This window comes from Canis lupus, chromosome X, assembly GCF_048164855.1.
Source record: "Canis lupus baileyi chromosome X, mCanLup2.hap1, whole genome shotgun sequence".
NCBI classification, from domain to species: domain Eukaryota; kingdom Metazoa; phylum Chordata; class Mammalia; order Carnivora; family Canidae; genus Canis; species Canis lupus.
The window spans coordinates 52543349-52559367 of record NC_132876.1 but is presented as its reverse complement, the minus strand read 5'-3'; the positions used below and the strand labels follow the sequence as shown (position 1 = coordinate 52559367).

General features: G+C 35.0%; 1 pseudogene; it reads left to right on the top strand.

Moving 5' to 3' along the window:
• LOC140628474 (large ribosomal subunit protein uL11-like) overlaps positions 1–15313 on the top strand; it is a 65924-nt pseudogene extending 50611 nt beyond the window's left edge.
• Positions 15314–16019: the final 706 nt, after the last annotated feature.

Genomic DNA, 16019 nt, shown 5'->3' with positions numbered 1-16019 from the left:
GGGACTGTCTATCAAGGTTCCAGAATTGTTCTGTTATAACACTGTCTCAGTACTGTTCTTTCCTTGGCTCACTTTCCTGCCCTCAAGTCCTGAATCTGCTTTAGTGAAGGTCATCTGTGACCCCAATGGATTCTTTCTGTCCTCATATCCCTACAACATGACCTGGCATATAATCTGTACTCAGTAAATGTATGTGATGTGAATGAATCTTATTTAACATCATAGCATCATTTGCCACCTCTACCTTTCATATATATATATTTTTATTTCTTTGACACTCTTAACAAAGTTAAGAGAAACCAGAGGGATTTCCTTTTACTTCTCTATATACTCCGCCCTCTCAGATTTCCTCTTTTTAAATGTATCCAATTAAGTGTTATTCCTTCCCAAGTAATTATTCTCTTTCTTTGCAGCTAAACCCACTACATTCTCTTCAGTTTTCACCACATGTTGCTGGTCTTCAAGTCTTTATCTCCAACTCAGATTTCTTTCTTGACATTCAGACTAATATATAGAACTGTCTGGTAGGTGGATATCTAACAGGTAACTTAAACTCACACGATTTAAATTGAATAGAGAATTTCCCCTTTACAATTTACTCTTCTTCCTGTATTTTCTATTTCATTTCTCTGAGGTAGGATTTTTTTAGTTAAATTTTTAATTTAAATTCAATTTAGTTAACATATACTGTATTATTAGTTTCAGGGATAGAATTTAGTGATTCATCCATTGGATATAACACCCAGTGCTCATCATAACAAGTGCCTTCCTTAATGCCCATTATTCAATTACCCCATCCCCTCACCCACTTCCCTTCCAGTACCCCTCAGTTTGTTTTCTATGATTAAGAGTATGATTTGCCTCCCTCTGTTTTCATCTTATTTTATTTTTATTTTCTTCCTCTTATATTCATCTGTTTTGTTTCTTAATTCCACATATGAATGAAATCATACGGTACTTGTATTTCTCTGACTGACTTACTTCACTTACTAGTTCTATCCATGTAATTGTGAATGGCAAGATTTCATTCTTTTGGATGACTGAGTGATATCCATTGTATCATCTTTTACTAATTCTTTCCCTCACATTGCCTGCCAATCCAAACTGATCTCCAAATCCTGTGAATTATGTCTCTTAAACATCTCTCTAGTCTTTTTCTTTCTATTTCTATAACCGTTGCTTAGACTCTTATCATTTTATACTTTTATTATGGAAATGTCCTCATCTCCAACCTCAGTTTTTTTTTTATTGGAGTTCAATTTGCCAACATATAGCATAATACCCAGTGTTCATCCCATCAAGTGCCCCCCTCAGTGCCCATCACCCAGTCACTCCCACCCCCCGCCCACCTCCCTTTCCACCACCCCTTGTTCGGTTCCCAGAGTTAGGAATCTCTCATGTTCTGTCTCCCTTTCTGATATTTATCATTTGAAACACTATTGATGTTTTTTAATTAAAAAAAATTAAATATATCTAATGAAACTGAAGTTCCCTAACAATATGAGGAATGGATTGAATCTGAAATATGTTTCAAACCCAACAGGCTGCCAAATTAAATGTTAAACTCTAAAAACCTGATACCTGGTAGACATCCAAATCCACTTACCTGTTTATTGAAATCCCTTGATACCATGAATCCTGTTTAACCTATCTCTATTTCATTTTCAAGAGGAGGTAGATTGCTGCTGTTTGTTTGTGACAATGAACTGCTCCATAACACATTATAGTAAGCAAGTGCTATATACTGCTTTCCTTTCCAATCCTGAGCTCATATAGATGATGTGAAGAAAATTATTTTTTTCTTTCATGCTTTTAGCCATTCTGTCAGATATGTTGTTTATAGAATTAGAGCTTTTTCCTTTCCTTTTCCACTTTACCTTTTCCTTTCTCTACAGATTTTGCTTTGACATAAAAAGGAGATATTAATGGAACACTCAGTTCTTTCCTTGCTCTTCCATTGGTCTTTGACAATTGTGTGCATAGTCTTCTTTCCAAGGACTTATAAGGACTTTACATGGTCTTCACTAATGAACTGTCACTAATGAACCTCTATACTCTTTCAGGATAGCAAATACATTTTTCATCACTCCTGAAACATGGAACTTCTGACTCTGGAGGTTCTTATTGGCAAGGATAGCCTTTGTCTTCTTTCTCCATATACTGTCCAAAGTGTTGGCACTTGACAAGCAAATATGTGCTTATTTCAAGAAAACGAATTGGCTTTTCTCACCTAAGTAAAATGACCTTGTTATTTATAGCTGCTGTCTGGATTCTATTGTTTTTAATTTTTAAGTTAAAAAAAAAGTCTTCTTTACAGTTAAATCTACTTGAGTTTTCATTCTCTTACTGCTTTCCACTTCCTACTAGGAATAAATGGCTGTTTTCTAACATCAAACTATTCTGGACACATTTTTTTAGTAATATTTGTGGAATTCTAAATATCTCCTGATTGTCAAATATGTGCATAATTCCCCAGCCTATATCCAAACTATGAAGGAAAAAGGTCATTGGACTAGTTCTCACAATAAATTAAAATATACATATTGTGAGAGAAAAAAGAGTAAAGAATTTTAAAAATAGCATCCAATCTTGAGGGAATCATGTTTTATAAATATAATAACCAAATATTACAAATATTATTTATCATTTTGTTGTTTTGATTTATTTGTTTTCAGGGCTTTGAACATTAGAATCAGCTTTAAAAAGTTAGAGTAAGTCTTTTAAAACTGTTTTCAAAATCACCCCAGGAAAGGTGTTGAGTCACAGAGAACACATCTTTTCACCTTTTTGTGAATCAGGATAAGTCAGCTTGACTGATTCACTGTCTGACCACTGGACAAGGTATAAATCATGTAGGAAAATGTCAGTTGAAATGTTAGTGCACTTTAAAGTCATCCATTGAATTTTCAGTGTGTGTCTATATCATCTTCAAAAATTTTCAGCATTAAAACGCAGGTGTAAAGCAACGAACATGTAGTCTTCATTATCTCTCTTTATATTCAGACCTATGTCAGAACGAGTATGGTTAAAAATTAATGCATGAAATAATGCAATGAAATTTTTGCTATATCTGTTTATCAGATGGAAATCAATTTAGCAAACATTGAACTCCTTGCCTACTTCACTCTAAAACAAATAAATAAAAGCCAAAAGAATTTAAACAAAGGAGAACCACAAGGAATCTATAGACAGTGGCAAAAAAAAAGTTGTAACTAACATATAAAAATAATGTCAGTTACTAGGATGGTTATTTTTTCCCCATAAGAAGAGCTCAGGTACTGTATTAATCATGTTTTGGCACCAAATCAGAAGACAGTTTCCTAAACATTTGCCATATCATCAAGAGATTTCCATTTCAACAATATGTTATCAGACTATATTTAGCCAGTGATGTCCATACTGTATGGAAAGCAGGTTAACAACAGAGTCTGAAATACTTATTTTAAATTTCTAAAATCAACTCTGAATTTGAATGTTTTATAAAGTAAATACAAAAAAATATGAGGCAGAAATTTGTATAGATGATAATTAATAGCCAAATAAAGTAATAACTCAATGTGGTAAAAAATGGTGATTATTATAGCTAACATTATAGAAAATTAAATGTATGGTGCTACCAAACATTTCCCACCAAAGAAAATTTAAGGAGAAATTATAATAATTTTCCAAGCATTTGCTGAACTGTTGCATACAATATACTATACACCGTTAAATGTCATTAAAATGTAGTAGTTCAAAGTCCTTAGGGTTTTACAAATTTTCCAATTTTAAAATACATTAAAGTAACAATATAAACCAATTATAAAATACCTATTATTTTAAAGCAATTAAGGTAGAAAATCTACTTCTGTAAAGACAAGAAATGAAGTACTTGGCATCCATTAACTATTGCCACTACTTGAACGCAACCTCCACCAGGAGAGGGCCTTAGTGCATTTACCACTGTATCCTCAATATCTAGGAGAGAACCTGGCCTACCAGAAGCACACAACCAATATGTGCTGAATTAAGGCATACATATAGAGTTGATAACCAAATTAAATGTCTTATGACTGAACTCTGAAACAGATCAGTGTAAAAGGAAATACTTTGAATAAACTGAATGAAAATCATTGTGATTTTACAATACTTCAATACTTCACAAAGAACTAGATTTCCAAACCCATATTTATAAGATACTTATGCTTTATACACAAACTACTAAAAAGATGGTTGTCTGTATTAGTTTGCTAAGTCTTCTATAACAAAGTACAACAAACTAGGTGGCTTAAACAACAGAAACTTATTTTATCAAAGTTCTGGAGGCTAAAAGTCCAAGATCAAGGTGTCAGTAGGGTTGGTTTCTCCTAAGCCTCTCTCCTTGCCTTGTTGATTGTCTTCTTCCTGTGTCTTCACATGGTTATCTGTCCATACATGCTTCTGTCCTAATTTCCTCTTCTTATAAGGACATCAATCATATTAGATTAGGGAACTCGTTAATGCCTTTATTTTAACTTAATTATCTATTTAAAGGCCATATATCCAAATGTAGTCACATTCTGAGACACTGAGAGTTAAGATTTCAACATATAAATTTAGAAGGGGAAAGATATTCTTCAGCTTATAACGCGTCATGACACAAAAGATGGAGTAGGGTTACAAGACAAATGAACAATGTATGAAAATCATAAAATATAATTTAAATTGTGAATAACTTGCTCAATTTTTAATGGCCACAAAGATAAATGGAAAGATAACAAAAGGCGATGTACAATGACAAAGTAGCAGAATAAATTATAATCACAAGTGTTGAAGTGACTTGAGGGGGAAAAAAAAAAGACATGTACCATATGTATCAGGGAATGTTTCTTGAAGTAAGAATCTTTTTTTGTTTGTTTTTTAGGTCAATAGTTCCTTAATAAGGGCTCCAAAGTTCTCAAAATGTTAATATTTCTACAGGAAATTATCAACTTATTTCTTCTCAACCAAGACAAATCTATTAAACTGTTTATTCCCATGGAGTTATATCTACAATAAATAATCTAGCAGATGGCTAATACACTGGCAACTCATGGCAGTATATTAAGATTTTAAGGAATTAGATGGGTCTTTTTTGGATACTCATAGAATTTGGTACAGAACTGCATACACCAAAAGAACCTTATTATAAAGTTGTGTGATAGTGATACTCTAGTGTCTGAAGTAAGTAGATAAAAAATGTAAGAGGACAAAAAGCTTATATATAATGAAAAAAAAATAAAATTCCTGATTTTACACACTAAAAGCCAAAAAACTATATCATTTTCTAATTTTTATTAAATTAGATGAAGGTGAAGTTGGAGCCTTTAGCTGGCTAAGCTTGGTCATGTCAATTTCAGAAAAAGTGCTTTATATTTATACTAATTTAATTCCCCTATAATACATAATAACAATAACTATTTGTTAGATTTCCTTCTGTTAAATTATTGTTATAGAAAGGATAAAGGTGCTCCAAAGGTCTGATGTCAAATAAACATGAAGGTTCAGGTAGTTTTCTGAACAAAAAATAAACACATTCTGAAGGTAAAGAGTAGTCAGATAGTAAATAGACAAAATATCTTATTTTGATTCATAAAAGGTAAAAAGGTGTGTTTCTGTTGATCTACACCTTCTCTTAGGTGATTTTGGAAACAGTTTTCAAATACTGTTGTGATCTTTTTAGACTGAGTCTAAAATAGAAAATTTTAAATCAAGGAATCACAGACTCTGGTGAATACTGTTTAATTGGTTTATCTTAAATATCAATGGCCAAATCCTTCTTAGTCCTACCATGTTCCTAAACAAGATGTTAATCAAATACTAGATTTTTTTCTGAAGTCAAAATATGAAGCCTGAAAACCAAATTATCTGTGTTATTTCAAATACTGAAAACATTATGATCTTTAGGGATCCCACTCTTCCACGCATTTCCTCAAATGATAACTTTGGGGTCTAAATCTATTATCATGCTTCTGGACTGATACAGTGAAGAATAACTGACTCTTGCATTTGAAGTATAAAGCATTTTATTTTCTTCATCGGAATACCTAGAAACCTTTGGAGCTTCAAACATCAACTTCTTGGACTGAGGGGTGGAAAAGAAATTAGGAAGCTTCTGTTTTAAAAGTCAGGTTAAACTACTTAATTTGGAAAGCCAATAAGATGAGTCAATAAGGTGAATGAGAATAAACTCTTCCTACCACTTGTAGCAGGCCTTGCCTTTTGAGCTCTTTTTAAGAATCTAGATTTAATCTCTAATTATATACCTCAGGGAATTTAGATCCAAAATAATTCTGAGTCCAAACAAATGCAAGCTGTCATGGTGGGGCATGAAGTCAGGCTTGTCACAAGAACTTGGGTTTGCAACATTAAAAAAAAAAAAAAAAAGATTTCCGGGGAAGTAACTTAATAGGCTCTAATCCTCGATTAAACCTCAGTTCAGTAAATCATCTTTACACCCTCTGGCTGCTTAAACTAAGGTCAATCTAAAATAATAAAAGCAGAAACTACACTAAAATAACATTTATTCCTTAATCCGTTTGTTAGTTGGTAATGTTGAGACTTGTATTGAATAGAACATAAAACCAGTAAGATTTAATGGGAAGATGTAAGAGGGATGTGTTACATAAAAGTCTGGAGACATTAGAGTCATCTTTTCTCCTCCATCTCCCTCACATTCCACGGCTTATTCATCGGGAAACACTGTTGTTCCATATTCAAAATATACCTGGCATTTGACCACTTTTATCACATCCACAGCTTAACTACCCTGCTCCTTGCCCTCACCATCCCCACCAGCAATAGCCTCCCAACTGGTATTGCTGCTTCCCTTCTTATTTCTCTGTAGTCTATTTTATAGTTTTATATTTTTTATTGGAGTTCGATTCGCCAACATATAGTATAACACCCAGTGCTCATCTCTTCAAGTGCCCCCCTCAGTGCCCATCACCCAGCCACCCCATCGCCCCACCCACCTCCCCTTCCACTACCCCTTGTTCATTTCCCAGAGTTAGGAGTCTCTCATGTTCTGTCACCCTCTCTGATTTTTCCTACTCATTTTCTCTCCTTTCCCCTATAATCCCTTTCATTCTTTTTTAAATTCCCCGTATGAGTGAAACCATATGATGATTGTCCTTCTCTGATTGATTGATTTCATTTAGCATAATACCCTCCAGTTCCATCCATGTTGAAGCAAATGATGGGTTTTAAATTAAGAAACCAAAAATGATCTTTTAAAAGTGAAAATCAGATCATACCAGTCTTCTGTAAAGTCAAAGTGTTCACAACAGCCAATGAGGTCCTATATAATTTAGTCCTCATGATCTCTCTTTTTTTTTAATTTATGATAGTCACAGAGAAAGAGAGAGAGGCAGAGACATAGGCAGAGGGAGAAGCAGGCTCCATGCACCGGGAGCCCGATGTGGGATTCGATCCCGGGTCTCCAGAATCGCGCCCTGGGCCAAAGGCAGGCGCCAAACCACTGCGCCACCCAGGGATCACCCTCATGATCTCTCTGACCTATTATATTATTCCCCAACTTATTATTGCAGCTCCAGTCACACTGGCCTCTTTGCTATCCTTTGAACATGCCAGGCATGTTATATCTCCTTAGGGGCTTGTTTCTTCTGCCCAGAGTTTTCTTCTCTCAATATCTATTTGTCTAATTCATTCACTTTCATCAAATCTTTGCTCAATGTTACTTCTCTGTGAAACATTACTTGATTGCTGCAAACCCCACCCTGCCTTGGTTCTTGTAAACTTTCTTATTCTACTTTACTTTTTTCTTGACAGTGCTTATCATTTTCTATATACTATATATTTTCCTCATTTATTTTATTTTTTTTGTCTCCCCCTACTAGAACATAACCACCTCAAGGACAACAATCTTACTCCGTTTTACCTCAAACAGTATCTACCAAAGAGTAAGCACTCAACAAATGTTGAATGGCTGACTGAAGGGAAAGGTAGATGATGCTGATGGAGATGGTAAATCTGTGTGATACGAGGAAGGTTCTGAGAAAACATGAAGCCATTGGATCACAACACACCTGTAAGGTGTGTAGTATACTCATTTTACAGAATGACTCAGAGATTGAATGTTTGTCTGAGGTCACACAGTTAATAGTGCCAGAGCTGAATTTTCACATATGTCAGTAGGACTCCAGGTCAGATGGTTTCATGTCAGATGGTGCTAGAAGAAAGTTACTCAAGATAAAGTTTATCTGTAAAGAAAAACCAGATGAGGTGATATGACCTGGTACCTAAGATTCTATGTTAATCAGAAGTAAAAACCCCTGAAGGGGAAAACAGTTGTCAAGGTAGAGGAAAGAGATCCTGATAGATTTTCAGAGTGGTGACTATAGCTACAACTTATTTAGATTCACTAACCACTGCTTAGAAATTTGGAGGGTCCAGAAAGGAGGCAATGCCTCAGAAATCCTTGAATAGGAGCTTTACTTGACCCTGTTCTGCCTTAATTAAATTCTTTGTGGTAACTGAAAGTTGAGACACTGGCTCAAAGCAATTTCTTGAAGTTCCAAATAGAATTCAGACCTAGGGTATCATGCCAAGATCTATCTTTCAGGGAAAGGAGTTCTCAGCACACCCCTAATAGAACTTGAAGTTCTTTAAGACTTGACAAGTTAGAATACTTTTCCATGGAAATAGGTATCACTTCATGTCTGTACCCACTGTTATTTTGTGATTTATTGTTAAATGTGACTTCATGAGATTGGGCCCACTCAAATTATGTTATAGCTGTGGGAGCCAGTGTTGTTCTTTCCCTATTTAATGGTCCTGCCCAATCAAGGATTTTCATGCAATCTCCAACAACATTCCAATGTCACAATCATCTCCACAACCTTTCTGAGCAAAGGGTGTTGGTGAGCTCTAATAAACGTGATAGAACTCTCAGAAATACATGGACTATTACAGAGATACTTAATTTGTGGAACATGAGTCATGATTTTGTTTGTTGGGATAAACAATTGTGATGAAACAAAAAATCATGTTTCTCATTGAAGTGTATAAAGGAAAACAAAATTAAAAGATAGTTTTATCTTTTGCTGTATACCAAGTCATCCTGAAACTTAGTGACTTAGAACAAAAATTATTTATTGGCTCACACTTTTGTGGGTCAAAAATACATACACCTAATGCATTGAAAGACATTCCTTCCAAGCGTTAAGTATCTATTGAACAGCCCAACCTTCTGTCAGAGCATTTAGGTAAGATATAAATTGAAGGAGAAGGTGAATACTACATTTTGTTATTTCTCCTCATGTGGTCATTCATCCTCAATATGGCTTGCCTAGGCTTCTTCACATAGCAGTGGTAGGGTTCTTAGAGAACAAGAGTGGAAGATGCAAATTTTCTTGAGGACTAGGCTCAGAACTCACACACTTTGACTTCTGTGACGTTGTGATCAGAGCAAGTCACAAGGCCAACTTATATTCATAAGGTGGGGAAATAGACTCCACCTTTTAAAGAGAAGAGCTAAAAACATTGGCCATGTTAATCTATGAAAGATATCTACTTCTTAGACATCAGAGATAATAACTTAAAATCAGATCAGGCAGGAATTGAAATGTTATATTAAGAAACTTAAACTTTACCCTGAGGTGAAAGGGGAAATACTGGAAGGTTTTGAGTGGAGAAATTGATATGATTAAATGTATGTGTTAGAAATATCACATTGACTAAAGAATGGAGAATGAATTAGAATAAATTCAAGAACAAGTGTGAAGGCAGTAGTACTGTTTAGAATCATATTATGATGGTCTATGCAAGAGGTGGCTTGATCCAGTGTACAGGCTATGAGATGAAGGAGATATACAAATTGAATATATATATATATATTCAATAGATAAGAACCATTAGGATCCTTGTGAAGATGGCAGTGAACATAAGTGAGTAAAGAAATCAAATAATAATGATGGAACTTAAAATATTAATTTGAGGTTATAACTTTAGCTTGTTTGCATTTTGATTTTTTCAGGCCCTATACTAATATTTAAACTTGTATGGATGATTTCCTATTATTAAACAACATTATCTTTGAAGTTGCTCAATTATAATATTTATATTATTAGTTAATGTGTCACTAATATAGCAGAGTGCTTAAATATAATCTTGTTCTATAACACAGATAATGTACATTTCTTCTTGACTATTTAGAAGCAGAAAATAGGTATGTGTTCTACCTGCTAGTATTTTGAGTTAAATAGAATATCCAGGTCTTCATAATGAGCCAACAAGAACAACTAGAATTTTTCTAAAATGAAACCAACATTCCTCTGAAGTTTAGATTTCTCAAGAAATTAACAATGTTCATTAATAAAATTAAGCATTTCTATTTTCCGTGGTTGTTACAATTAACATTCTGTACCCTGTTACACTCCTCACAAAGTAGACTTAGGTTTTACAACCAATACAGTACTGTTCCATTCAGGATCACTAACTTCATACCTTTTAATAGTTGTAGTGTGGTGTTCTGCATGATGGTTTGGTTGCTAATTGGCTTCTTACAAGGTTTTCTGCTGAGGTATAGTTTCAGGAGATAGCACTAGTTTATTCTAAAACCAGAGGATGACATCTTACTCTCCTTGAGGTCTTTTTTCCTCCCTTCTGTGCTTCATCTTTGCCCAAGGGGAAAACCTGCATAAATGGAAACACTTCCCATGCATTATATATCTATTGAACAGCCCTACCTTCTGTCAGAGCATTTAGGTTTATATCTTATAAACCAAAGAACAAGGTGAATACTGTATTTTGTTATGCAATTACCATCTAATTTTCACATAGACTTTCAAGTCTAAGTGATATTCGTATCCCTTTTGCTTTTATTCACATTTATCATTATAAAAGGAAAGTAAAGGTTTTAAGATGTTGGTTTCAGAGAGGCAGGAGGTGTTGTGAAGTCTTATTACCTTTATATGTGCTAATATAGCAAACACTTTCCTCCATCTAGCAATAAGAAATACAAAAGTAATATCTGTTAAAGTTGAGTTGAGACTGAAGTTTCACCTTCAAATAGAATTTTTATCTCATCTTAAACTTGAAATAAATCTTAGTAATACCCTCCATCCCTACAACAAATTAGCTCACATTAGAAAGCCAACTAAATATAAAACAGCTGTGTGCACATCATTCTGCTTGATTGTACATTTCAGTTCATAATATGAGTAGCCTTGTATGCAAGCTGAATAATCCATACCCAAAGGGTATTTTGGTTGGTAGCTGATAGATTTATATTAATTGAGAAAGTTTGAGAAGTAGCTCCCCAAACTACAGTAATGAGAAACAACCATAATGTTGCGCATCACTGATTATTTAGCTACAAAGGAAATATTACTTCCCAAACCTGATTTGCCCTGGTACTAAAATGTATGTTTATTTCAAATGGACAAATTAAGGAGTACTGGTTTTCAGGATAAGACTGCAAATTATTTCTTTGAGGATCAGAGAGGAATATTTCCAAATGCAAGTTTAGTTCAAAAGTGAACTGATATCATTTCTGAGCTGTCATTTAGATTTCACTTGATTGTAATTTAGAATTCTATTTTACTTAATTTTAATTCTTGATTTTAGCAGTAACATTACACTTATAAAAGCAGGTTGGAAGAGGGGTGGCTTAACAGAGCAGAGTTATCATACCTTTTACAACTATAGCACCTATCACAGTGTTTGGTATATAGTTGGTGCCCAGTAAATGTTCATTTTTATTGATGAATGACTACATCAGTGTCAAAAGAGTCTGGGATTTACAAAATGCATGATAAATTTGAAAAATGGTTACATCTAACAGAAGAATTCTACAGATAAAGTATGGGGTAGTTTAAAAAGAAATCCAAATTGAAAATTAGGACAAGGCAATGCTTTAATAGTTAAATGATCTTGGCCAAGTTAAGTAACCTCTTTGTGCCTCAGCTTTCTCATCTTTGAAATAAAGCTGTCTATACATGAAAGGTTCTTAAAATAATATCTGACATATGTAATCATTAAATTGATATCAGTTATTGTTATGATAATAATGAATACATATTTCATTCTAAACTCTTTTATTAATCAGAGTCTAACCAGAAAACAGAAACAACTATAAGTACCTAAAGCAAAGGGAATTTAATGTAGAAAATTTTTACACAGGTTATGAAAGATTTCTAAGAGGCTAACAAGGAATGATGAAGCAATTGAGTAAATAACAAAAGCAGAATTTTGCTACAGGATTGGACTCTAAAGTTAAAGGTAGAAGCAGATGTAACTAGAACTAGAATCTAGAGGTCAGAGCCACTTAGGGGAATCTAGAACCATGGCAGGTTTCTACAAAGGAAACTGGAATCATGGACACCAAAAAAGAGGGAAATAAATACTATGGCTTTGCCTTGCTGTTCTCCATTATCTAATCAGTGACTTCCATTGTTCAAACCCATTTAAAAGCTAGTTTACAAAAGAAACTTGGAAATGCCACCTATAGGGGTCAGCATCTCACGATACAGAGTAGAGCAGGGGAAGTATGAGAAATGGATTTGAGAGCCAATAGACCAAGGACTTGTACAATCCCACATTGGTTGTTTCCTTGAATTATTACTCTACAAGTCTCTCTCACTAGACTATAAATATCTTTGACAATACAGTCTGGGTTTCATTCTTTTTTGTGCTCCTGACCCCCTTCTCCTGTCAATATTGTGCTTTGCACATTACAGGTGTTTGTTTGTAAGTACTGGTGAAAATTTTTCACATAGATATGAATCTCTTAACTTCTAGTACATGGTTACTTTTTTCCTATGTGAACAGAGGATATTTATCAATTATGTCTGCTTTTCTTATGCAAGATATGCCTTTTTATGGAGATGCAAAGCTGACTGCATAATACCATAGCTGCATGTCTGCACTGATTAAGAATTAGCAATATATGCAGACCAGCTGCTTGAAGCCCTGTGTTTAGAAATCCTACTTATTTGTTGAATTCTCTAATTTACTCAGGGGGTGGGGGAAGGCTCCTTTACTTCTGAAATAAAGCAAAAGAATAACATAACTGGTATGTCTAGTATAGAAATCAAATGCAGTAGTTTTCACACTTGTCATTTTTAAAAAAAAAATTCTTTTTTTTTATTGGAGTTCAATTTGCCAACATATAGCATAGCACCCAGTGCTCATCCCATCAAGTGCCCCCCTCAGTGCCCATCACCCAGTCACCTCCACTCCCCACCCACCTCCCCTTCCACCACCCCTTGTTCGTTTCCCAGAGTTAGGAGTCTCTCATGTTCTGTCTCCCTTTCTGATATTTCCCACTCATTTTTTCTCCTTTCCCCTTTATTCCCTTTCACTATTTTTAATATTCCCCAAATGAATGAGACCATATAATGTTTGTCCTTCTCTGATTGACTTACTTCACTCAGCATAATATCCTCCAGTTCCATCCACGTCAAAGCAAATGGTGGGTATCTGTCGTTTCTAATGGCTGAGTAATATTCCATTGTATACATAAACCACATCTTCTTTATCCATTCTTCTTTCTATGGACACCGAGGCTCCTTCCACAGTTTGGCTCTTGTGGACATTGCTGCTATAAACATCGGGGTGCAGGTATCCCGGCGTTTCACTGTATCTGTATCTTTGGGGTAAATCCCCAGCAGTGCAATTGCTAGGTCGTAGGGCAGATCTATTTTTAACTCTTTGAGGAACCTCCACACAGTTTTCCAGAGTGGCTGCACCAGTTCATATTCCCACCAACAGTGCAGGAGGGTTCCCCTTTCTCCACATCCTCTCCAACACACACTTGTCATTTTACCAACAGTAAGAAATACTTTTTATATTGTGACCCCATACACACAGACACACAGACACACAATTGAAACAGATGTTTGCAAATGTGCCATATAATTCATTCCAAATTGTTTTTAAAATACTGGTTAAACCCATCAAATTGATTTCACAAGGCATCAATGTGTTATGATCCACAGTTCACAAAACACAAGTCTAATAGGATTATGCCCTTGGCAGAGATTGGAAGTTCATGCCATCTTAAGTTCCAAGCCTCTCCCTTGGTAGAGGTAATAAAAGAGGGCAGAACACTCTCCATCTATAGGTGGAGCCTGAAGAGCCTGAGTTCCAAGACCTAGAGTAAGGGCAACAGCCCCACCCTCACCCTTCCACCTCTTCCTTGCCTACTGTCTGCCTCAGTCACCAGCTCTAAGCAATTTGGGCAAGTGAAGATTTTGTCTGTAAAGTAGAGGGAATAAAACACTAAACATAACATTTAATTATGTTTTAGACATTACATTTCTTAGTGTTTAAATTCCTTTAACCAGTCTCTGTGGAGACTAAAACTTTCTTTTTGTGATTCACACAGCAAATCATCATCTGGCCCAGACTGGAGAAGCATTCTTTATTCTGTCAGATCCTAAAGCAAAAAGTAAAGAGACTAACTAGAAGTCATAGTGGAAAATATGTTCAATTCAATTTGGCAATCTATTATTGAAAAACAAGAAGGATATCATTATGGTAAAATCAAGGACTCTTCCCTTTTGAATATCACCTCAGTTTCTGACGGTTCACAAAATTACATTTTTAAGTTCAGTTTTTTCACAAACTTCAGAATTTTTATCAAGCTGTCTGAAAACAAAATGTTTTTGCTCCTTCAACACAGCTGGCAGATCTGAGAGTATTGTACATAGTTGGCCAAATGTCAAAAGATTACATAAAGCATAATGCATTTTATATGGCTTTAAAATAAGAGTTTTCCTTTTGGCTTTTGGCTTAGAAGAGGCAAAGGTGCAACTGTCTTCCATCATCCCAATTTTAGGATATTCTGACACCAGCCATCTCCATCCTATCACCTAAAATCAATCCAAACAAGATCAAAGTCACATACCTGAGGTGTACCCTTGGGGAAGTTGGTGCCACATCTGCCCTGGCCCCAAAGATTGGCCTGTTGGGTCTGTCTCCAAAATAGATTGGTGATGACATTGCCAAGGCAACCAGTGATTGGAAGGGTCTAAAGATTACAGTGAAACTGATCATTCAGAATAGATAGGCCCAGATTGAAGTGGTACTTTCTGCCTCTACTATGATTATGAAATCCCTCAAGGAACTGCCAAGAGACAGAAAAGAGCAGAAAAATATTAAGCACAGTGGAAATGTCACTTTTTATGATATTGTCAATATTGCCCAACATATGTGGCACCAGTGTTTAGCCAGAGAACTCTTTGGAATCATTAAAGAGATCCTGGAGACTGCCCAGTCTGTGGGCTGCTATGTTGGTGGCTGCCACCCTCATGACATCAATAGTGGTGCAGTGGAATGTTCAGCTAGTTAAGAACCACAAAGGAGAATATTCCAATAAAGGATCATTTGACAAAAAATAAAATAAAATACTCAATTAAATAAAGAAATAAAAAATATTTAGGAAATATGAATGTAACTCCATGCTATAGAATCTTTTAGAAACTTCATCATGAATTCTCAGGTAAATTCTGTAATCGATTTTTAGTGCTGGAGCACAATTATCCCCTGCTCATTGTCATCCCAGTTCGTAAAACAAATATACTCATCCTAACCAGTCTGGGATGGTATATAATTCACAATAGACAAACTTATCACATAAGCACATGTCCACTACTTCAGTGACCTTTATCTGAATATAAAATTTGACTCACTGTCTTCAAGACAAAGTCAACTCCTGAAATAGCTATCTATGCTTATGGAAAGAAAAAAAAAAGGCACTTAGATAAGCTTAAAAATATTTCTGTCTTTGGAATATAATCAAAAGATACCTGAGAAATAAAATGGATATCCATGGGTAATAGCACTATATAGTTGGGGTCTGGAGTCTGGTTCTAATTCTGGCTCTGTCATTTAAACAGATACATTGGGAAAATTACTTCACTAATCCTCATTTTCCTTATCATGTAAAATGAGGCTAATAAGAGTGTAACTCACAGAGCTATTGCAAGATTAAATGAGATTATATTTGGAACAGGATTTAGATCAATGCTTGGCACATAGAACACCTGTCAATAGAA